Below are 24,666 nucleotides of genomic sequence, written 5' to 3' on the forward strand. Positions count from 1 at the left end.
CTCACACGTCCCAGACAGTCAGATACACATACCAGCAGAGGCGGGCTGAAATGGTTAGGCAAGCAAATGCTAACTTTCTAAAAGTAGCATTTGCAAACACAGGATACTAAAATAAACTTGACCTACAAGACATATTTTATCATCCTGAGTTCAGGCATATTAAACATGACTCGCTACCATGCTCCTTGAGCCTGCTGGGATTATAGCGTGTAATAATTCCAGCAGCTCAGTCTGGCCTAATGGAGCAGGTAGCCTTCAATAGTGAGCTACGGTTTTGGTTGTAAGTCACTACTAGGACATGCCACACACATCAGGGCTTGTCCTACCTCACACCTACAATGCACCCTGCCCGCAGGCCTACCATAGGGGTGACTAATATGTAGTCAAGGGAAGGTTCGGGGGCTGGCAAGTGGGTGCACTTGCCCAGCTAGCGTGACGGTACGAGACCGCACGCGGGTTCTGCGGGCGCAGTTCCCAGACACATCTTTACGGCTGCTTCGGTGGGTGGCGCAACCAGCGCTGCAGGCCCACCAGCAGTATTGGCATCCACAAGCCCCGGCACTCTCTAGTGCGCGTTACTAGGGACTAACAGTAAATCCAATGCACCAATCATGGATACCAATCGCATGTACAATTTACAGTAGGGAGCACTTGCACTGCGGCACGGGTCAGCCGTGGCGCAGTGCCCTGAGTATCGGAAAACCAGCAAAACATCGGAGGCACATCAGCAAAAAGTGGAAGGGAAACTCACGCCAAGGTGCCAGGTCTAACACTTGCATTTGCGTGTATGCTTTCCTTTTAATGCCTACCCCTCGGTCTTCCAAAAGAACCTCCTATTCTCATTCTCACAGCATCCGACTCTCAAGCATCTCACTAATCACTCGAAAAAATAAACCACCACCCACACAGTTTAACTTTACACGCAACTCTGACGCCTCACAACAATCATGCAACAAAAATAATAATCGATCTTACATGCCCTCCTAGACCCGTGATGCTCATCCAACAAAAACACACATCAAATCACATACCTGTTGCAGGCGTTTTGCATCAGCCCGATTCGTATCACTAAATGACCATAGTAATCACCCTTATTTAAATCCCACCCTTGTGAAATCCCTCCTACTCATTAGGGTAATAATTGCCGTTCTGACGCCTATGTAACGCTTTGGTGTACGCCTACACTAGCCCATGGTACTACAATACCCAGAACACAATTCTCTCTACTATTAAAATCTTGGTGAAATTTGCTGCTTTCAAATGCAGTACTTCCTCCGGACGTGACGGCAAGTAAGCGTCACATCGGGATTATAATCACCTTGGCGCCCTGTGAGTAAACCTGGCTGTGTCAGCCAGGTACAGCATCGTGCTGAGAGGGCGGCCCCAACCCCCCTAATTAATTGCTAACAGTGTGTGTCTGTCAAATTTAAGCGCGGCGGGCAGGAAATTACAGCGCCAGCCTGGAGCCAGCACCGATGATTGTTTAATGCCGCACTCTCACTCAGCCCGGCACGAGCTAAGAGCAGCGATTAGAACCTACATGATTAGAATGAACTTGAGCAGCTGCTGGCACTGGCTGCACCACGCTCTCGGACGGACTCGGAGCAGCAGAAGCCGTGCACAGGAGCCGCCGGTGGCGCGAGTGGAAAAATGCGTGACAATGCATTTCAGTGCGGTGATGTGGAACACTGCACTGAAATGCGTGAGTGTCACACATGATGCGTGATACTTGACAGGACTGCAGGGGTGCTCCTCACACTGACTCCACAAGTGTTATTGCGAACTTTAGGTATTGAGGAAACAGAAGCGGGTCCTCTGTAGGGATAGGTGTGGTTGTATGAATAGATAGACTGAAAAGGAAAAACAAATGGTTAAAACTACCTTTTGATGGATCCTATGCATTTTATTCCTGTCCCCGGTATGGAGAAGACAAAAAGGTTGGTTTTAGTTGATCCGATATTAGAGGTCCCCATCATATCAAGTACACTGTCTGAGATGTGAAGCCATTCTTTAGGACGATACTCCACGCTGCTAATACAGAATACAAATTGGAATGAATTGGAAATTAATACAACCAGTGGTAGATGCATATTTGTTGGAATCCTCTGGGGCTTGAACCTGGGTTTCTCAAAAGAAAAGGAAAAAGCACCAACACTTTATGACAAGACTTAGAACATTAGTAAGAGTGAGTTTTCTGGTTATCCAGTCATTGGGACTGGGCCCGGTGGGGTACCGCATAGTGTAAGTGGCGGGTAGACCCTGCACACGCACAACACTTGTAAGAAAAAAAAGAAGCGGGGGTTCTTATCTGCTTTGGTTGAGCTTCCCGTCCTGTATAATAATAGGTCCAGTACACCTCAGACAGCTGTTCTGTTTTCTATAAATTTGACCCTGAGTACTCGTTGGACACAAACAGCAGTGTCTGTGCCACACATTCATTACTTGTGTGTCGTGCAGGAGTTTGGGAGTGAATTAGAATCAGAAACTTTCCCCTGTTCGTACTAGAGACTCAAAAATGCGATACTTCCAAGACAATCGGCAATTCCTTTTATTGAAGTTGTACCTGGCTAGGAGCATAACGGTCCGCTCACATCTTGTCACCAAACTTAGTAGTCCCCAGGGTAGCACAGTTGTGTCACACATGTCACTTCACTAGCTGACCCAAAAATAAACTAGTATATGCAACTACAAAAAATACAAGAAGGTGGTGGTGGTAATATCCAAGTGTTTTACTTTTTTAAAAACCTCTGTAAGCCTGGTAGGTAGGTATATATGTTTGGTAAGTTATGTTGCCTTTCATTCATAAATCTCACTTATACCAAAGTGTCATGTAATTTCATTCAAATAGTGCTCACTACGTCTGATAAAGTCTTAAAGCACAAGCATTAAACTGCTCGTAAACACAGGGTTAGTGATTAATTCAGTGGTTATTGGTTATTTTTGGTAGTTAGAATTAGTCTTGTGCTCTCAAGGATAGCATTCCATGCATTTCCTCCAGTTTGTGGTAAATTAATATGAGATAGGTGTGATCATTAGTGGGGGATATGTGAATCATGCAGATGGTAGCAGGATTATTAGATGGACTGAAATGAGAGTTAGGTGGTATGGGCATGGCTATGGAAGATTCAGAAATTGTGATCCTTGATATGTGTCATGGACAATTTGCAGAAATACAATAACAGAAAGGGAAACATGCATAGGTCTTAAAGATTAGTGTACTCAAAGTAGGCATGCAGAGGATGGCCTTTAAGGAGCGAGTCATTTGAAAGGGGGGGAAACAAGGAGAGGCAAGAGTCTGAAGTTTCAAGTCAAGGTACATTTTTGATGCAGGACTTAAGGAGTTTAGAGGATGCCTTTTGAGGTATTGAAAGAAAGTGGCTCTATATATACTGGACCAGAGTAAGGTACAGTGTGTATAGAGTCCGCAGTCATCAACACAACACAGAGAATGGTAGTGTCAAAGGGATAATTTAACGACCTGCCACAGTTCTATTCCCCAATCTTTACAATACCCATAACCTATTGCACTGGGGGTCTCGCAAACAAAGTGCCAACACTTGTTGGCACTTTGTTTGCGGGACCCCCAGTTCAATAGGTTATTAGAGTCCACAGTCCACAGAGGTTTGGCAGAGGCTAAAGTTGGATATAACCTTACTCTCTAAAGTGGTAGCTTGGTCAAGCAGCAAGGCAGTAGCAGAGGACAGTGTAAAACATTTGTTGTACACACCCAGTCAGCAAATGGTCTTAAACACTTAAGAACTGAACTCTAGGCCAATTGTTTTGTATCAAAATATATTGTTTTATTTTAAGAACCAACAAGGTATCAAAATATACTGTCTCAGAATGAGTTACTTTAGTTAAATACTTTTTGAAAAGGCAATAGGCTTTTTGATTACAATAGTTACAGTTGTTGCAATAGGCAACACAATTTCAAACACAATGCAATATTGAGCACAATGGGAATTTCTAGTTAAATGCAATTAGTTTTTTTGTAGATTACTTTTCTAACCACAGGACTGGATCCTAGATTCAGTCCTGGGACATTTCCTGTAAACAGTTAATTTAAATTTTTTTGGGGGGGAAAACCTCTATTAAACAAAATTGCATGGCAAGGTTACATACCGATACCAATTCAGAGCATCATGGATATGCACACAATTGAGTCTGACAACATACATCACATTCGCGGTATGTATGAGAATCCATCTATCATGTCCAGTATTTGGCCAGTTTTTTAACCATGGCGAGGATAATGAAGTGCGTTTTAGTAAACAGTTAAGTTAAAGCGTTTTTGTTACATTAGTGATTTTTAAGGAATATTATTGTATTTTAAAAGTTGACACTTAGAAACTTTTTCACATAGAATCACCAATGTTAACCTATAGGAGGAAATTCACTTAGCAGGTAAGTAGTGTTATGATTACTTTTTCTTGCTCAGGGTTGGAACCTGGATCCAGCACTGGTGCATCTCCTGTAAACAGTTGAAAGAATGCGTTTGTCATGCAGGCTATTTTTAAGGAATATTTGTAGTTTCTGAAAATCGACACTTGGAAACTTTTCTGGTGAAAACCAGACAATGGATTTCTATGGAAGGAAATTAAAGTTACTGGTAAGTACGGTTCGGATTAGTTTTCTGGGTCAGTGCTGGGCTAAAGGTTGACGCCCTGGGTTCTCTCCTGATAACAGGTGAGTAAATCGGAATTCGTTGTTCAGCTCACTTTAGGTGAATATTTTAAAGTTTCAAAACTCCACACTTAGAAGAATTTCCAAGTGAAACCAGTCAATGTTAGCCTATGGAAGAAAAGTGAGTTATCAGCTTTTGGGTAAGTACTCGACTGGCAGAGTTACGGTTCTGGGCATAGACTCAGGGGTCTCCCAGGGTCAGGTAGGTACAGTTGGTACACCCTCAGCAGCACAGGGGCAGCAGGGTGCAGAGGTAGTTAGGCCCAATGTTATCCAATGAGAGGCCTTTCGTTGGTGGCTGCTGGCAAGCAGGCCACACAGCTGTAGGAGCTGAGCTCCCGGTCACTTGCTCAGGGCAAATGGGGAAGTAGGTTAGGACCAAGGTTGCACTGCCAGGGGCACTCGGACGGCTGGGTGTAGGGTGCTTTTGAGCCATCGGGCGCTCAATGTTATTCAATGGAGATCGTGGAAAGTGAACAAAGGCTGCAGGCTCCGGGATGGAGATTCTTCAGGAGCGACCAACACTTCGAGAAGCAAGTTGGAATCTTGGAGGATAGGTAGGCACCCTGGAGTGTGGCACAGGGGGCCGTGGGGCGCCGGGTGCAGGGGTGTCTTTTGATGTTTGGGAAATCTTACCCTCTGCTGGTCGCGGTTGGAGGGGTCCCTTGCTGTGAGGCTGCAGGTGTCGTCTGGGTCGTCGGGGAGGGTCCTTGGGCACTGGATTCCAGGTCAGTATTGCCCGGGGGACGTCCTCAGGTTCTTTGTCCACTCGGGCACAGGCCGGGCACGGCGGGTGCAGAGTGCTGGATTTGCAGTTCCTGGCTGGCACCCGGGGTATTGCTGTTTGAGCAGAACCACTGCTCATGGGAATCCCAGTCTTTAAAAGGATCAAGGCAGGCAGGTCCTCCAGGGTTTTCAAGGTTGCTGTCCGCAGGAGTCGCCTGGATTTAGCAGGAGCAGGTTCAAGGATCAACAGGCCTGTAGGGCTGGGGCCAAGTCAGTTGTGTCATCCTCTTGTTCGCGATTCAGAAAAGGGGGTGGTGATGGACAGAGTATCTGAATTAATCAGAACACTCATACCCAGTCAACAGATCAGGGCTTGATCCATCACCGTTTTTTAGCTCACTGCACCATCCCAGCTCAGAACCTGGCTACATGCAAATTAGTCTGTCCCTGGCCCAGTGCATCATGGGAACAGGGCAGACCAAACTACCAAGCCAATTCTTATACTGGGAAGGAAACAAGCTTCCGGGGACCGGTTTCTGGCATCAAGCCCTATTCTGAATCGTTTTTGGCCACTATAGGTGTGGCAGGGTTTACTCAGACATGAGTCCCTTGCTCACTGCACCATCAGGATTCAAGCAAGCCGGGCCAACTACGGCTGAAATGCCAGAAACCGGTCCCCGGAAGCTTGTCTCCTTTCCAGTGAAGAATTGGCTTGGTAGTCTGGTCTGCCCTGTTCCCATGATGCACTGGGCCAGGGACAGACTAATTTGCATGTAGCCAGGTTCTGAGCTGGGATGGTGCAGTGAGCTAAAAAACGGTGATGGATCAAGCCCTGATCTTTGGACTGGGTAAGAGTGGTCTGCTTAATTCAGACACTCTGTTCATCACCACCCCCTTTTCTGAATCATCCTCTTGTTAGCAGCTGCCCTGCAGGTCTTCTTCTTGGTCTTCTTTCGAAATCTGGATCTGAGGAAGGAACGTTCAGGGTGCCCCTAAATACTAAATTTAGGAGCGTTACAGGTAGGGACCAATAGGTCCCTGTCCTGGGGTGAGTACACCCCTTATCCTGCTCCTCTCGTGTGGGACGGGGGCAGTAGCCTATCTCTGATTGGACAGGGCTCTCCATCCTCAAGATGGCCGGAGCCCGGACTTGTGCTTCACCTCGCCTTTCCCACCTGAGGGGTAGAGTTGGCACAGGCTGGCACACCCCCTTTCCTCACCCAGGGTTTCCCGCCAGAGTGGGGGGAAGAACCGGTGGGGGCCAGCTGCTGAGTAGAGCAAGAGGTCTGGAGAAGCTCACAAAGGCGGTATGCCTTTGAAGCTTCCCCCTGCCCATCCTGGTGGGAGTGGACCTAGCACCTCGCCCAGGATGTGCATTGTTGCAGGCCCAGGAGAGCGGGGGGCTTCCACCCAGGGGTCCAGCAACATGTCTGCTGTGTGGCAGCCTAGGCAGCCTCTCAGACAAGACGTGGATTGTAGGTTAGGTTTCAGGGGGCATCTCTAAGATGCCCTCTGTAGTGCATTTTACCTAAAAATCCCACACTGGCATCAGTGTGGGTTTAATGTGCTGCGAAGTTTGATATCAAACTTGTCAGTCTTCAGTGTAGCCATCATGGTGCTGTGGAGTACGCAATGTTAACCTCCCAGCACCATATACTCTTAATGGCATCACTGCACTAACAGTGCCCAGGAATGGCCCTGGGTACTGTAGGGGCACAGGGTTCATGCACCTGTGTTCACACCACTGGCATAGGGCACCCAGCTAGAGGGGTGACTGATGTAGGCCAGGGCAGTGGGTTTGTGGGCATGGCACACAGGGAGGTGTGCCATGTCAACTCTTTGTTTAGTTCTGCACCTGGACACTCAGCCTGCAAAGCAGTGTATGTGTGTCAGGGTGCAGGGCACCTAAGGGTGGCACAACCAGTGCGGCAGCCCTTGGGGGTCTTCTCTGCCCTGGGGACCTAGGGTACCACTTACCAGGGGCTGACATGTAGCCAGAGATGCCAATTGGGTTTTAGTTTCAACATCGTTTTAGGGAAGGAACACAGGCCCTGGGCACCTGATTGGCAGGAGCCCAGGGCACACTCAGCCAAAGCACATCAGCAAAAAGTGGGGGCATACCATGTAAGAAAGATGGCACTTTCTCACAGGTATCATGCAATATAAGGATGCACAACTGCAGAAAGAAATTGTATTAATTGTATGTGAGATGATGTAATATTATATACTTTTGATAGGCACTATAATCAGGTGAACAGTCTTGTCGAGCAAAGACATCTCAACTCCGGGGTTCAAAGCATGAAGTAACGGCTGAGCCGAAATACAGGGAGATATCAAGGAGCTTTAGGCTACGCTCGTAGGAAACAGCAGCATCATGGTTATAGCACTGTGAGAGTAAAACAATGAAAAGGGTTTACTGCAGTGGGATCAACTCTGTAGTATTTATATATGAACCCAAAGTATAATATGGCACGCTTGTGTTACCCGGTTCTACTCTCAAGTCCCACTTTTTATCTAAGGGATGTGGTTATTCCCCTTTCACGTAAGGAGACATCCAAGCTAGGCCGCAGTAGTGAGTTCAAGTCTAAGAAGTTCACAAGAGACCCAAGTTGCGCTGAGGTTCTCCACAATGATATTCACCTTTAGTTTGACAATTTGGAAGCCTAACGCTCCCTTTTTTTAATAATCTGTTTCCACACACAAATGTGATTTAGTGTCGTAGTCTTCGAAATTTGTGTTCTGGGTGTTGTTCCTTTTGAAGTGCCTCCTGTCCTTTGTCCTTGAAAGCAGTCTGTACCAGTAGGAGCGACTCCAATGTTTTATAGCACCACAACACAAGTCGTCCAAGGGTCTCAAGGTTCACACCTTGATGTCAGCTTCACTGATATATGCTCAACACATTTTTGTCAGGGGGCCCTTGCCATACTTTGTCTTATCAGTCCCATCTCCTTCTTGAGATATGCCCAGGCCTCTTTGGAGTGCATAAAGCGCCTGCCTCTTCCTATGTCCAGTGAGTGTGTCTCGCCTATATCTCAGGAATGTAGGCCCCAGCGTTGTAATTGCATAAGAACCGCGTGCTTGTCTGTGAGTGGATGCGACAGGAGTTTGCTTATCAATTGTTTTTGGGCATATAAGGTGTGTGAGTTCATGTCACTGGGTCGCATTCCAACCAGAGTTTTTAGTGCAGGACATTCTGTCCCCTCCTCTATTGCCACAAATGCCATGAAGGGGGGGTGGGAGGCGTAGCCAGTAATACACAAATTTTGCTTCTGCGTAGTTGTACTATAGTTCAAAACAGCATGCAACAAAGCCTCTTCATCATACAGCAGTTTAAGAACCTTCCAGCTGACCCAGGGTCATCCTCCCGCCAACATCCAAGTTACCATGCAAGTGCACAAGTGCTCAGAGAAAGGTTTATTTACAGTTATTCGGAAATATAGAAGAGCCAGAGCAGTCTTAGAAGGAATTATTTTCATCAAGGCTAACCTGTCTACTTATGATGGAGAGAAATTCAATAATGTTTAACCGGCTCTTCTATTATGGCCATCCCAACTCTGAAGTTTTCAAGCATAATTGTCTTTCTCCCTGACTTTCTCAGATGTCTAGGTATTTCACTGAGGTTGTACACCTGCGGAGGGGGGATTCCAATGCATCTAGAGGTGTGCGAGACGTAAGCAGGAATAACACTGATTTATTTCAGTGCATGGATACATGGATTGCTGTCCAAATGCAGAGAATTCGCTTTATGAACAGGCTAAGATTCATGGTACGATTGTGGAGGAATAGTGTGATGTCTTCTGGTAGCATATTTCGGTCTAATCGTGCTTCGAAGAGGTTCAAGGGCTATGGCATATAAGATTGGGGGAAAGGAGCAGCTTTGCCTTGTGCCTCACTTGATGTTGATAGAGAGGAGCCCATGTAGACTAAATCTTGTGGTATCGCCAAAGTAAAATAACCTGAGCCATCTCAGGAAGACTGCTGGCATTCCAATTCTGGCTAGGGTGGCAAATAGGAAGTGCCAATCTAATGAGTGGAATACTGCCATGGCATGGATTGGCGGATCCAATTGGTGCATTAGAGCAAATAAACTGAGATCGTTGGGGTTTGTTGAACCATCAAAATGCAGATAATTGCTGGCAAACCAATAGTTTGAGGGCTTAAGCTGTGCGGTTTGCATTGCCCTTAATGACCTATGTGGTCGACTGGATGCACCAGCCAACCTTGAGTACCTCCAACAACAGTGCCTCCAGCTAATGTGCGCCTTATTGCTCTTAGAAGTATCATTACCTGTCTCGGGGAAAAAATGCCACTTTGCCTAGAGCAAATAAAGAAATGCTTGGATTGACTTTTACTGCTGTATAAGATAGTTGTACAGCCGTAATGGTTCTTAAGCAATAGGTAAAGTTTGTCAATTAGAAGGGTCATATTTAGGTTAAGCATGCGCTGCTCTGCGAGGCATTCTGTAATGTATATTGGGGCTTAAAGCCCCTCCACTTTCTTTAATTGGTTCACGTTCCTGCCTTTTATAAATGCATGCTCCTGTTTGGTTAGCATATCTTATTACTCTCACCTTTTGTTGTTTTCGATCCTCCCTGCGGACTGCCCCTACTACATGTAGTTTTCCTCATTCTTTAACTAATGTGGATTTGTGCTTTCTACTTTTTTTCTTATGGCGATGGCTTATTAAAGAAGACCTCCTTTAGACATTTGCAATGAGCCTTTGTTATGAATGTAATGCGCACTAGTGTTTTTTGTTTGGTTCGGTAATGGCTAAGACTTACTGCCGCTATGTTTACATTTTGCGGTCTGCTTTTGTTTGTAAATGGCCGGCTGGAGGGGCTCAAAGAGTGCTTCTGTTAAACACCAGGAACACCCAAAAGCAGAGATTTTTTCTTACTATGATTAGTCTGTTTAACCCAGGTTGTAAAAGCAAAGCCCAGAGGACTTCACATTTGTGACATGGATGGAAGGAAAATGCACAATTAATGGTAGCTCCGAGGCTTCCACCCATGCAGATGTTGTGTGAATGCAATGCGCCCTGTTAAAATGTTATCTGCACGTGATTATTAATCGCAGACGATATTGTTTTAGTTGACATATTAACAACTACTGCTGCAAAAATAACTACAGAGCTTTTTTGTTATGTCGTTCTGGCAACTTCTGTGGTACGGGCACTTGTAGCAATGTGGGCTCTATAGGGGGCACGAGTGGACAAAATCCGGATTCAAGCAAAGAATGCTTTTATCAACACTACATATGGTATGTTTACAATAAGCACTGGAATGAATTACTTTCTCGAGCTGAAACTCTCCAAGTCTTTAATGCGGTGTACTGTATTGTAACTTTTTTAGGACTGAGAGGCTTATGTTGAAAAAGTGTGAGTGTGATGTGCAGTTAGGCATTTTTTCAGTTTCTGATAGACTCACTCATATTTCATACTCCCTCCGTCTCATGCTCCTGCCTTCCTTATTTCATTCCTTCATCATTCACGTCTTCCTCCTTAAATATATAAATATGTATGTGCCCTGTCATAAATTATATTATCGTTATCAATCAAGATGTGTATATTTTCGTATCTGTGCATATATACGATTACTCATTGCATAACTCATTTTTCCGAATCGGTGTGCATGAGTGTATATGGACATTATGCACATAAATTATGTATATTTTATATATGAAAGATAAGCCTGCGTGTATTTACCATTGCCTAATTGATGTAATCTATATCAACCAGTGTACGTTCCCATATACAGATATATACAGACAAGGTGCACACCAGAAGCGTCCTAAGTAATGCACAGGTCAATAGCAAGGTGACCTCTTCCCAGCCCATCTAACGTATATAAAGCTTTAATATGTGGCAATCTGCAAAAGAGTTCAAGCTTCCTATTTTGGCCCTCCCCTATAAAAAGTTGGAGGCATAGACAAGACATGCCGTTAAAGGATTAGAGCACCTAAAAACTGGCCTTACTCCAGCCCTTCGTACGTGTTTTTTTTAATTATTTTTTTAAGTAAACATTTGTAAATGCGCCCAAAATGTCTCCCTTTTTCTAAATAATAAACCTGTCCACTTCGCAGCGTTCTAGTGTTTCTTGGCCCCGAGAATATTTTAACTATACTGTGCACAACCGTTTTTTTTGCACTGGAGCTGCAAAATTCGGAGAGGTTTTGTATTTATGGTTATTAATGTGGGCAGTGCTTTTATGTTTCGGACGCATCGCTAGCATTTTCAAACAACTGCCTTTTAATTATAGTGACCTCTCCCCAGCCCAACTCACATGTTTAATTTCTTTTTGGGAACACTTGGGTGTTACATTCAAGATATCTAAGGAGCACTGGACCGCATTGTGCACTTTCAAACTTTCCAATTTAAAACTTTGCACTTTGAAGCGTTGAAGGTTGGAAGTTCTTCGATGTTCGTACTTGGGACCGGAACATCGCTTTAGTGTGTGAGTATAAATATTTCACAAACAAATACCCAATGTGTTAATTCCACCCCAGACTACTGCTGAGGGGTGACCTCTCCATATTAATTCCACTGCAAATTGCTACTGCAGGGTGACTTCTCCCCAGCTCCGCTAACGACCTGTTCTCAGGACACCCCCGCGCCGCACGGCCCCCAGCTGTGTGCGTGCCCCTCGCTGCTGCTTGCGGCCTCGTTGTGCTGTCTGCCTGCCTCCCTAGCTGCCTGCCTCACTGTACCTTTCCCCAGCTGTTTCGCCGTATTTGTGTCTCAAGTTGTTGTTTTTTGTGCCTTAACTGTTAATAGTGGTTGTATTTAGTGTTTTTTTCCCCTTGTGCCTGCCCGCCCCGCTCCCCGCTGCCGTTCACGCGGCCACGCCCCCTTTTGTTCCGTGTCCTCCCTGCTCCCGCCTCCCAGCTGCTCCTCCCTCCCACTTGTCCTTAAATGGCGACCGCGCTGCGCAGGTAAGTGTGACATGTTCCCAGGACACCCCCGCGCCGCACGGCCCCCAGCTGTGTGTGTGCCCCTCGCTGCTGCTCGCAGCCTCGTTGTGCCATCTGCCTGCCTCCCTAGCTGCCTGCCTCACTGTACCTTTCTACAGCTGTTTCGCCATATTTTCGTCTCAAGTTGTTGTATTTTGTGCCTTAACTGTTAATAGTGGGTGTATTTAGTGTTTTTTCCCCTTGTGCCCGCCCCGCTCCCCGCCGCCGTTGACGCGGCCACGCCCCCTTTTGTTCCGTGTCCTCCCCGCTCCCGCCTTCCAGCTGCTCCTCCCTCCCACTTAGCCGTAAATGGCGACCGCACGGACGCGCAGCGGCCACGCGCAGCGGGTGCGACGATTGGGCGCCGAAGGCGTGCCAAAGACAAGCCCGTCTGCGCCTGGACTGCGCCCAGCGCCAGGACCCCTGGCCCCCGCCGACGCCAGACAACACGACGGACCTAAGATGCCGCCACCCTCAACGCACTCAATGCCGGCCCTACCCCCGCCTGCTGCCAAGCTACCCCGAAACGCACCCACGGACCCTTCACCTGCCAAGCCTGCAAGTTCACCTGCCTCCGGACCTGCACCGCTCCCGCCAAGCCGAGCACCCGTTGTAACCACCTTAAGTGCATCCTGCTCAACACCCGCTCCGTCCACAGACATGCCGTCGAACTCTGGAACCTGCTTGACACCACATCACCAGACGTCGCCTTCCTCACGAAACCTGGATGAACGCCTCCTCAGCGCCCGACATCGCCATCGTCATCCCGGACGTATACAAGATCATCTGGAGGGACCGCGTGAACCAGACTGGAGGGGGCATTGCCATCGTATACAAGAACACCATCTGCATCACGACTGACTCCAGCGACACCTTCCCCGACGCCGGGCACCTCCACTTCCAGATACACAGGGACCCCAAGACAACCCTCAGAGGCACCCTCGTCTACGACCCCCGGGACCACGCACACAATTCAGCGAAGACATCACGGACTACATCAGCCTGCACGCCCTCCCCTCCGTGGACTACATCCTCCTAGGGGACCTCAACTTCCACCTGGAGAACAACAAGGACCGCAACACCACGGCCCTGCTGGACAACCTCGCAAACCTCGGACTCAAGCAACTGGTTAACACCCCCACTCACTACGCAGGCCACACGCTTGATCCCGTCTTCTCATCCAGCAAGCACATCACCTTCAGCCACTCTACCGGACTTCACTGGACCGACCACAGCTGCGTCCACTTCAGCTTCAGAAGAACAACCACCCACCACCACCGCAACAGGTTCCTCACAGGAGCTGGAGCAAGATCACCGCTGAGCAGCTCACCACCTCCCTCAGCCAGAACCCGCCCGCAAGCACAACGGACCCCAACGAAGCAACCTGCAACTTCACACAGTGGCTGACCGCCTGCGCAGACGACCTCGCGCCACTGAAGAACCCTCCCAGCAGACCCAGAAGCAAGAAAGTCACCTGGTTCACCGACGAACTCAAGGACTCCAAGAAGAACTGCTGCACCCTCGAGAAAGCCTGGCTCCTCAACCAGACCACAGACAACATGACCACCCTCAAACAAGCCACCCGCAAGCACCACCAGCTCATCCGCACTACCAAGAAGAAAACACTGAAGGAATGACTGGACAACAACGCCCACGACAGCAAGGAACTCTTCAGCATCGTCAAGGAGTTCTCCAACCCCAGCACCGGCAACAACGACATCACTCCTTCTCAAGACCTCTGCGACTCTCTCGCCTCGTTCTTCCACCGCAAGATCGCCGACATCCACAACAGCTTCGGCGCACCAGCCACGCTCCCCACCGTCGAACCAACGCCCCCAACCGCCACCCTCCGCATTTGGACCACGGTGACCACCGAAGACACAGCCTGCACGATAAACACCATCCATTCCGGATCTCCGACCGACCCCTGCCCCCACGACTTCAACAAGGCCGACTCCATCATCGTACCCCAACTGCGGGACATCATCAACATCTCCTTCAATACCGCCACCTTCCTGGAGAGCTGGAAGCACGCTGAGCTCAGCGCCCTACTGAAGAAACCAACAGCGGACCCCACCGACCTCAAGAACTTTCGCCCCATCTCGCTCCTCCCTTTTCCTGCCAAAGTCATTGAGAAGACAGTCAACAGACAGCTGGCCGCCTTCCTCGAGACGAACGGATCCCTTGACCTCTCGCAGTCTGGCTTCCGAGCCAACCACAGCACCGAGACCGCCCTCATCGCAGCCACCGACGACATCAGAACCCTGCTCGACAACGGGGAAACAGTGGCCCTCATCCTCCTGGATCTCTCCGCAGCATTCGACACTGTCTGCCACCGCACCCTAGTCCAACGCCTCAGCAACACAGGTGTCCAAGAGAAGGCTCTTGAATGGATCATCTCGTTCCTCGTCAGAAGAACACAGAGAGTCCGCCTCCCCCCGTTTCGATCCGAGGCCACCAAAGTCATCTGCGGCGTACCACAAGGATCATCACTCAGCCCCACCCTCTTCAACGTCTACATGAGACCACTTGCAGTCATCGCACACCAACACAACCTCAACATCATCTCCTACGCCGACGACACCCAACTGATCCTCTCCCACACCAGTGACCCCGCCAACGCCAGAACTAGCCTACACGAAGGGATGAAAGACGTTGCCGAGTGGATGAAGAACAGCCGCCTGAAACTGAGCTCAAACAAGACTGAAGTCCTCATCCTGGGGTCATCGCCCTCCGCCTGGGACCACATCTGGTGGCCCCCGGCCCTAGGCAGTGCACCCAAGCCAACAGACCACGCACGCAACCTGGGCTTCATCCTGGACTCCTCCCTCTCGATGACCAGACAGGTGAACGCCGTCTCCTCATCATGCTTCAACACCCTACGCACGCTCCGTAAGATCTTCCGATGGATCCCGACTGAAACCAGGAAGACGGTCACCCAGGCACTCGTCACGAGCCGACTGGACTGCGGAAACACCCTCTACGCCGGAACCACAGCCAAGCTACATAAACGACTTCAACGCATCCAGAACGCCTCCGCCCGACTCATCCTGGACATCCCCCGACGCAGCCACATCTCCGGACACCTGAGGGACCTGCACTGGCTCCCCGTCAGCAAGAGAATCACGTTCAGACTCCTCACATCTCACAAGTCCCTCCACGACCTGGGCCCCAAGTACCTCAACGACCGCCTGACCATCTACACGCCTACCCGCCAGCTACGTTCAACAAGCCTCGCCCTCGCGGCCGTACCATGCATCCGAAGAGCCACCGCCGGAGGAAGATCCTTCTCCTACCTGGCGGCCAAGACGTGGAACTCCCTCCCCACCCACCTCCGGCTGACCCAGGACCATCTCGCCTTCAGGAGACAACTCAAGACCTGGCTGTTCGAGCAATAGCAGACCCCCCTTCCCCAAGCGCCTTGAGACCCTCCGGGTGAGTAGTGCGCTATACAAATGCCATGATTGATTGATTGAACCTATTTAAAGTCTGCATCTCCAAAAATCGTATTATGCTGCAAGGTTCCTCACCTTTGCCTACAGTTTGTTACAAGCGTACACCATAAGAGTCATTCAGAATGTTTTCACCAAGTCATCATGAGCGCAGCCCCACCACACCACCAGTGCAACCCCACCACACCACCAGCGCAGCCCCACCACACCACCAGCGCAGCCCCACCACACCACCAGCGCAACCCCACCACACCACCAGCGCAACCCCATCTCAGCCCCAGCGCAGCCCGACCAACCCACCACCTCCGCTCCAGCACAACCCCAGCTCAGTAGCAATTCAGAACCAGTGCAGCACCACATCAGAACCAGTGCAGCACCACCTCAACATTAGAACACAATCACCTAAGCACCACCTCAGCATTAGCACACCATCACCTAAGCACCAGTGCAGCCCCACCTCATCATCCGCACAGCACCATGTTGGCATCAGCACAGCACCACCTCCTCATCAGTGCACCAACTCAGCATCAGCATGTCCCCACCTCACCACTAGCGCAGACCCACCTCCGCACCAGCACAGCACAAGCACTACCCTACCTCAGCACCAACGCAGCAACATTTTAGCATCCACACAGCACTACATCATCTCACCACAAATCAGCATCACTCCACTACACCTAAGCACCTAGACAGCACCACCACTTCATCACCGCTCAGAACTACCTCAGTATCACTATGCACCAGTTCAGCACCAGCACAGCACCACCCCATCATCAGCACACACCACTTGAGCAGCAGCACAGCACCCTGTTAGCATCAGCACAACACTACCTCCTCATCACTTCCCCACCACAATTGCACTAACTGTAACACCAAGTAATAGCCCGTAAATGCATTTCATACTCTAATTTCACCTTGCTTGGAGACTTTAATATCCACTTAGAGTTGGTAGAGGAGCCACTATTGAAATGCTTCATAGAGTCTCTAACCTCTTTTAATCTAGTGAAAACGACTACAGGGCCTATGCATATTGCTGGTCATACGATTGACGGTATATTCTCTTAATACTACCCTTAAAGGGGAATCCCCTCAGCCAGTGCCTTGGTCAGACCATTACCTGTTCCTTTCGCTTGGAAGTTGGATGGATTAAATGAGCCCCGCCCTGCTCACTCGCAGTTTGAAAGTAGATGCTGGAGCATGGCTGATCTGGATGAGTTATGCAGTATTCTTATGAACTCTAAGCCTGAGATACAGGATTCCATTAAGGGGACAAGGTGATCAGCGCCTGGCTTAAAGGGGGCTGATATTGTTGCTCCTACTTCATCCTCTAGAAAGAAGACAAAGACCTTTTCAGCTTGCTTGTTTACAAAGAAGCTAGCGCTGGAAAGAGCTGCCTGTGAACTAGAACGATCGCGACGCATACTCATGCTGACTCCAATGAAGCAATTTTTAAACGGTTCCTAAAAGGTTACCATATGAATATCCAGATAACTCATAGTACTTTTTACTCACATTGCATTAAAGAGGCCAAGAATGTTGGGAGGGAGATCTTCAAAATTGTATCTAATTTTACAGATTTTAGGCAAAAATGATATTCCATCTGAACTTGGCAGGGTATAACAATACTCTGATTAGTTCAGCAGTTGAAGAACCAGTGGAGATTTTACAACTCCCCACTGGTTACTTTTCCAGCACCATCAGGGAGGAGGTAAGTTGCATTTTCGAACTGCAGGTCAGGGTCCCCAATGGATCCAATAACCCCTATATTCTGAAAGCAATCTCCGATATTATTGCTCCAGTGTATCAGACAATATTTGCTAATACCCTTGACTCCAGTGTAGTGCCCAATAACTGGAAAAGGGCCAGGGTGATTCCGTCATTAAAAAAGGAAAATGCTGCCCCAGTCTATTAAGCAAATTTAGGCCAGTCTTGCTTCTGCCAGCAGCTTCTAAGGTATTGGAGAAGGTGGTAAATAGGCAACTTACTATCTTCTTAGCCGAAAATAACCTGCTCCACCTCTCGCAATCAGGGTTTAGAACCAGCCACAGCACCAAGACCATGTTGTTTGAGATCTGAGTCCATCAAGTTCAATTTGGTCTTCGGCCGCAATGTGGCTTTGGTGCTGCTGGACTTGTGAGCAGGTTTTGACACGTTGGATCATCATATTTTGCTGCACAGGTGTGGATAACCAGAAATGGACCAGTATGCTATGGTGGAGAAACGAGGAGATTTATTGAAAGACACTCCACTATTGGACAGTTACAAATGATGAGAGTCCCTTTCCGTCTTTTCGTCAGAGGTAGGAAACGGACTATGACGGGTCCTCCTTTTCTTCCTTCCACTCTCTCTCTGGGATCCGGGCGGTGAAGGACCATATGCAGCAAAGAAAACAAAGATACAAAAACTGGTTTCACCATAGACTCTTGAATCACAACAGCTTCAGGGAAAGGAGTGAGGGAAACGCACCTCGACCGCCACCAAGTGTTCGCGAACCCCAGCCAGGACTCTCTCTATTTGAGCGCGTGGGTCAGCCTTTATGACCCTCCTTCCTCCCCACGCTTACAAAGCGGGCTGCTCCCAGTCGCACCCACTTTGGAGAACCAACCCCGTATACGGGCATGTACCTCAGGGATGTGGCTGGCTTGTCCGCGGTACCGATGGGGTCCGGCTCCCTTTCACGAGCCTCTTCGGATTTCCTCCGCTGGGTCTTCGGTTTTCTTTTCTGCTCGGCTCCTGAAGGGGCGATGATCACTTCTCCTCCTGCTCGGAGAATTTCCCAGGAAGCGGTCGGGTTTCCTCTGTAATCTGCACTTCTGTGGTCCGGGATGACGACCTTCCTCCCTTCCTGTTAGGTGTTTAAATGCGCCGCTTCCTCTTGATACCAAGTCCTGATAGGAGCATGTGACGAAGTCAGCTGGGTCAGGGATCCCGGGCAATGCTCACAGTTAAAGGGGACGTGACCGTCCTGCACTGGAAATTCTGACGGCGACTGAAAGCAAAGGACAGGAGAAACATAAGGAGGTTATTGGTCAGTAGTCTTCATCCTCTTGATCACGGATAGGCCCAATGTGACAACAGGCTAAAACATCTGGGAGTGGTGGGCTCTGTGCTGAGTTGGCTGGGTTCTTTTCTTTATGGTCGCAAGCAAGTAGTTTGGATGAAACAAATGCCTCAGGAGGTAAAAAGTTTAAATGGGGGTGCCACAAGGCTCATCCCTTAATCCTACTCTCTTTAATATGTATATGTCTCCCTTGGTGCAGCTGGTGGAATTCTCTAACATCAAGATTATCTCTTATGCGGATGATACTTCACCCCTGCTCACGTATGAGGGGGAGCCAGAGAGGGCAAAGACTGCCTTTGCTAACTGTATGGTATAACTGTTAAACTGGTTGAGGGCTAACAGATTGCAATACAACCCAGATAAGACGGAGGTCCTATTATTCAGACAAAATCACCTTCCTGGTTGGGTGGGGGCCTGGCCTGAAAGTGTACCGCCCTGCCGCCCCCCACCAACGGATGTGGCAAAAAAATTGGGTGTAATGTTAGACACCTAGATTGCATTCAGTGCACAGTTTTCAGAGGTGGTGAAATCCTGTTTCTGGATGTTTCGCATGTTGAGGAAGTTTCTTTATTTGCTCCCCCATGAGGCTCAAATAACAGTAGTTACATACCTGATTTTATCCAGGTTGGACTACGCTTATGTCTAGTATCTCGGTCTCCTGGAATATCTGATCCAGCGCCTACAAGTCATGCAAAACATGGCTGTCTGTTTATTATACAAAATTCCAAAATGTGTGTCGGTCTCAGCTTACTGAGCTAATCTGCACTGGCTGCCAGTTCGTCAGCGAATTCGGTATAAAGCTCTGTCCCTAACTCATCATGCCCTCCACAATATGGTCCCTAGGTACTTAAGGAACTGCATCAAGGCTTACTTTCCAGGGAGACTGCTGCGATCAAGCTCAGCTGGATTTATCGTCTTACCGCACTTTTGGAAACGGTGTAGGGGAAGCGCTTCCTTCACAGTTATAGCAGCAAATCTGTGGAACGTGTATAAGATGGGCATTCCAGCAGTAGGCCTGACTTACCCTCCATTTCCTTACGGACATTTTCCACGACATCAATGGATTGCTCCGGCTTAGCGGGCCTGCTCTAACCAATGGAAAATGGCATAACCAAGATCCTCCCATAGAGCGAAAGTGGGTTGGGTGTATGGAGCGAGAGGATGTTGAGTGGCAGTACCTACAACCAACGCTAATGCATGTGTCATTTGGGCACAAGGCCCCCCTGGAGGAGGAGGGAGAGGTGGGATTTCCTGGGTGACAGTGAAGTGGGCGAGAGACGGTTACTCCATCTATGCTGTGCGGTACTGCGCCCCAACCTGCTGTGTGAGGAGGCAGGCTCTGTGCAGGGCTGGTGGGCTGTGAGGGGACAGCGGGAGCAGCTCCAGGGCTGGCATACTCTGGCATGGGGAGACCAACAGGTGATAAGCTAAAGAATGATAATGGATTAAACCCAGATCAGTTGACTGGGGGTGAGTGTTTGATTTGCTCCAATGCTCCGTCCATCATCCCCTTTGGCATCGCTTTGGTCGCCCTAAGTTGGCAGGGTATGCCCGGACTTGGGTCCCTTGCTCACTTTGCCACTAGATTCAAGCTAGCCTGGCTGATGACGGCTGATTAGCCAGAAACCGGTCCCAGGATGCTTGTTTCCTGTCCAGGGAAGACATGTCTTGGCAGTTCGGGCTGGACTGTTCCCATGAGGCACAGGGTAAGACTGATTTGCATATGGCCATGTCTGAACTGGGGTGGTGGAGTGAGCTAAAGAATGATGATGGATTAAACCCAGATCAGTTGACGGGGGGGGGAGTGTTTGATTTACTTCAATGCTCCGTCCATCATCCCCTTTGGTATCGATTTACATCAGCATCACCTCAGCAAAACAACTCTGCATCACTGCACAAGCACAGCACGATCCCCTCAGTATCACTAAGCATAATAGCTTAAAAACATTACCAAAGCCAATGGCTCTGGCTAAACACTTATAAGATCACATAGGCGAGTCCTATTGGCTATGCCAGTGCTTGTTTGTAGTGGTAAACAGTAATATGTGTTGATATGGAGGACCATTTAGGAGATGGGTTAAAGATGTGCCTCTAGGGGCGTTGTTTTATGATGGTCATAACATTTTTATTTTACAGCAAGCTGTTTGTGGGGGAGACGTATTATTATATTATAAAAATACTAGTGCATGATGTTTTTCTATTGTGGGTTTACTTCGGGTATGTCTGTCAGAGGCAACACTGCACACCACAAAGGGCTAAGTGAATTCACATCCGGAGGTTTATGCTGTCTGCTTTCAAACATGCTTTCGTGTATAATACACGAGCTCCTACTCATGTTTGAGCCACTAGTGCTACAATGCCCGCTCTGGGAAAAAGCTTCTGTGACGAGATGTAAACATGCCACACAAGGACAGTCGAGGCTTTGCCCTTTAAGGGAGCAGTGGGTGGAGCCCAATTAAACCACTCCTCTCCCGACCAGTGCGAATGTACGGTGTAGGCGGAGCGTGTTCAAGATGGGCATTCCAGCCAGTAGGCGTGTCTTTCCCTCCATTTCCTTTACGGACATTTTCCACGACACCAATCGATTGCTCCGGCTTAGCGGGGCCTGCTCTAACCAATGAAAAACGCCATAACCAAGATCCGCCCATAGAGCGAACGTGGGTTGGGTGTATGGAGCGAGAGGATGTTGAGTGGCAGTAGCTACAACCAACGCGAATGCATGTGTCATTTGGGCACTGGGCCCCCCTGGAGGAGGAGGGAGAGGCGGGATTTCCCGGGTGACAGTGAAGCGGGCGAGAGACGGTTACTCCATCTTCGCTGTGCGGTATTGCGCCCCCAACCTGCTGTGTGAGGAGGCAGGCTCTGTGCAGGGCTGGTGAGCTGTGAGGGGGCAGTGGCAGCAGCTCCAGGGCTGGCAGTTTCCGGCATGGGGAGACCAGCAGGAGGTGACTGCAGGGTCTGAGGTGAGTGCTTCTATCCTGTTGTGGAGGTTGCGAGACACATCTTGGTAACTGTGTTTTGTGTATTAGATTCTGGCGCACAGGACTCGTGCCTGCTGCTTGATACGTTGGTGCGCCACTTTGTCAGGGCTCTTGCTGGGTTTGGGGGGCCGGGCTCGAGCCGTTATTGTGCAGCTGCGAGGGATCGCTGAAGGGGTGGATTCACGCAGAAATATGGGCGTTACTTCTTCAGTGGGTGGATCTTTGTCACTGTTGTGTTCAATATGAGGTGGTGGAGCTATACTAGCTCGTGGGCGGAGACTAAGTGTAGGCAAGTCTATGGTTTGCCATTCGGCAGCGAATGGGCGGATGAAAGCCTTCCCATGGATACACATTCATTAAGTGGGTGGGATTTGGTCTTGTCTTACCAATAGTAAAGAGGTTGGATTTAGCTTTCATGAGCAAGTCCGGGGAGGAGCTATGGTGGGGGAGGAACCCGGTGCTTCCGGGGGCTTGGCCCATGTCAGATGAAGGGGGCGTAGTTGTGTTGTATAGGCGTAGCTTCCTGGTGTAGGCGTGGTGTTATCTGAATTGTTAAAATGCGTACCTGAACTAGCGCTCGTGTTTCCGAGGGCGTGTTTTTGCAAACTATTGGCCCGCCTTTCCTGTAAGCTGGGCGTAGGCTAAGTGTATTCTGCTGGTGGAAGGGGAGTCCGACTCACAGGGGGCTGAACTGCACTTGGTAGGGAGTGGTGTTTGTGACTGGTCTTTGGTGCTAGTGTTTTCAAAGATGAAATAAGTTGAAGGAAAACTGTATAGTTAGCAACCAGGGTAGAGCCACTAGTAGAGTCAGCTAGCAGGGAAGTTTCCATGTCTGTGTCGGAAGAGCTGTAGACATTCAACATTAGATTAGATCTCATGCAGTTCATGCATGTTGGTTAACGGTTGGTGTAGTATTACCAGTTCAACCGTGGGGTTGTTTCCCTTACTTTAGATCGGAGTACTTGTTTGGATGCGTTATGGGATCCTTTGGCGTGGTCGTGTTTATAATGGTTGTCAATGGATGATGGTACCAAGATCCCTTTTGTGATTTCTAGAGATAGGTTGTACTTAAATGGTACAAAGGAAATACTTGAGTATGTATCTTCGTTACTCTCCCCTGGTTGACATCTAGGTGCTATTATGTTCTTTACCTCCCGCTTTTTAGCATCACTTCTTGAAGCTTTTTTTTATTTTGACATGTGCAGTGTTCATACAATGTTTTAGTTTCGCAATGGAAACTAACTGGTACAGTGGTGCATTGTGTTGCCCAGCTCTATTATTTTGAGAGTGAGTTTTTCTTAATTTTATTATTTACTGGTCAATAGGATTGGGAGCAAATGCACCCGTAGTGTTTGTTGGTATAATACCTGACGATATTGTTCACATAAACCTTGTGCTACATTTATTAACGATATTGGTTGCGTTTTTGCTAGAATACACACCGCTACTACATGTTAGTTTCTTAAAGGGGCAACTAGGACAGCATGTTTTACATTTAGTTGTCCTGCCATCTTTAAGAGTCAGGTTTTCACAATGGGGGATGCGGGCTCCACCTGCACTGCACATTCTCTTGCAGCTGTGCGTCTGTCACAGAAAACTTCCTGCACATTGGGGTCAATGTTTTTTTCCTATTTCAGGAACAAAAGTCTTTTTTGGAGTGTGTTCCTATAACGGATATACGTGTAGAGGATTTCAACACTATAGTAGCCTCCTTGGCAATAATTTTGGACTAAAGTGATTTAGCTCCCCAAGCCTTTTTTGTCAAAATGATCTCCACCTGGCAGATAAGGACCCATAGTGCTGTCTAAGGTCTTTGGCTAGGAAGGCAGGGTTGAGGGCAGCTGCTGGTCCATATTCATGCCCACTAGGTTTTAAGTCTTTCAGCCTCAAAACTGTGTGAAACCGATGTACATTATACAAAGTAGTAATGCACACATAGGAAGTGTTCTAAATGACAGTATATGAACAATATATTTTTTCTTTTCCCTAGGTGATTTTACTTTGAATAGCGGGAATTTTTTTTCTGGGGCGGAGCTGGGCTGTTTATTATATTTCAACCGGGCCTTTCTTGCACGCTTTGTTTCCCGTTTTGTAGGTTTGACTGCCACAGCTGCTGGTTTATGAGGGTCCTCTGGGTCATCTGGTTGAAGATCTATTAGGTTGAGTTGTGCCTCGGGCTCTGTTTTCGCTGATTCTTCGTTGGTATCATTTGTTCCTTCAGTTATTGCTTTAATGCAATTGGCTCTTGCCTCTTGGTCGACGTTTTTTTGGGATTTTGTGTACTGCTTGCTGTTGTAAGATTGTTTTACTGCCCCTAGGATGTCTTTTAAAATTTGCGGGAGGGTTGCCAGTTTCTCCATTATGGGGCTGCAACAGCAGTTGGTTAATTGTTTGTTTATGTGTCTTTGTTGATCCAAGTTTTCCCTTTTTGTTAGTAGTGATGTTATTAAATCTATTTTGCTGTTTACGCCAGAAATGTGGCTGGCGATAAGGTTTATAAGGTCAATTTGGACGTCCATTTTGTCTGACTTAAAATTTAAAACCCTTATGGCTGGTTCAAGGGTATGGATCAGGGTTTGGGCCCATTGCATGTTGGAGTAATCTTCAATGTGCTGCGCTGGGGCCTCCGACCCGAGGCTTGACCCGCATTCAGAGGAGATTGTTATTGGTGATGAAAGGTTTGATTGCTTAATTGTTATGGAGCTATGACCGGCCTCCGCTAATTCTGAGTCCCGGAGATCCTGTTCGCCCTGTGGGCTTAGAGGTGTAGATGAAACCAATTTAGATCTCCTTTGTGACGTTCTTTTTCTTGAGC

At 48.4% G+C, this 24,666-nt stretch overlaps 1 protein-coding gene across 5 annotated transcripts in view; it reads left to right on the top strand.

Annotated features, from left to right (window-relative positions):
• The window catches only part of SIN3A (SIN3 transcription regulator family member A), an 802,206-nt gene that overhangs the window by 36,608 nt on the left and 740,932 nt on the right, over positions 1-24,666 (top strand). For 2 of the 5 annotated variants that reach the window (XM_086959305.1, XM_086959308.1), the window contains exon 1: positions 21,599-21,833. The exons of the other annotated variants lie outside the window; for them this stretch is intronic. The gene's annotated coding sequence lies outside the window, so the exon portion shown is untranslated. Of the gene's footprint in view, positions 1-21,598; positions 21,834-24,666 lie in introns of those variants that run through there. 5 annotated transcript variants of the gene reach the window in all.

This window comes from Lissotriton vulgaris, chromosome 2_2, assembly GCF_964263255.1.
Source record: "Lissotriton vulgaris chromosome 2_2, aLisVul1.2, whole genome shotgun sequence".
Classification (NCBI taxonomy): domain Eukaryota; kingdom Metazoa; phylum Chordata; class Amphibia; order Caudata; family Salamandridae; genus Lissotriton; species Lissotriton vulgaris.